This window comes from Pseudomyrmex gracilis, unplaced genomic scaffold, assembly GCF_002006095.1.
Source record: "Pseudomyrmex gracilis isolate BER0280 unplaced genomic scaffold, ASM200609v1 scaffold_1892, whole genome shotgun sequence".
Taxonomy (NCBI): Eukaryota; Metazoa; Arthropoda; class Insecta; order Hymenoptera; family Formicidae; genus Pseudomyrmex; species Pseudomyrmex gracilis.
Window position 1 is genome coordinate 3,565 of NW_018022476.1, and position 696 is coordinate 4,260.

Sequence of the window (696 nt, forward strand, 5' to 3'; positions counted from 1 at the left end):
TCTCGTCTATAACACAGCACAATAGAAATTGCGACGCAAGATATCTCGTCATTAGCGTCATCTCAAGCAACATTGTGATGGAGAAATATCTCGTTCTCGGTAACAAAAAGATTAATTAAATAAATAAGTAAACAGACTCATTATCGACACATCTCGATATTAGAATTATTTAGTTTCATTAACAAAACATGCAAGTAATTGTTTGTAATTTGCTAATTAAAATGAAACATCCATGTTTTCGCGATCAGCCATCGTTATTTTTCATCTGCCATTATGNATATGCTATAATATATGTTGTTATGTTAGCTCCTGCTGCACTGTTGCTACGGTAACAACCGTAAGCTCGCGAAGCGCGGCGGGCAGTTTTACGTGCGTAAGACAGCCCGATGCATGCTTATTCGCGGATTTTTGTTAATTAAAATCTCGGTAACTATTGCGAATCTAGCAAAATGATATAGGACTTTTCGACTCAGTTTTACTCCTTCTACCTGCCTACGAGAGATGTTACACCAATTCTGGGACACTTTGTATATATACATATATACATATATATATACATACAGGGTCCGCCACTTAAATCCGGACAAAAATTTTTTTCTCGAAAAAGTTGTTTATTACAGAAAATATGAAAAAACATAAATAGACTGCTTTATAGCTGGGTTAAGGGATCTTTTCTGAGACATTTTACTCAATGTA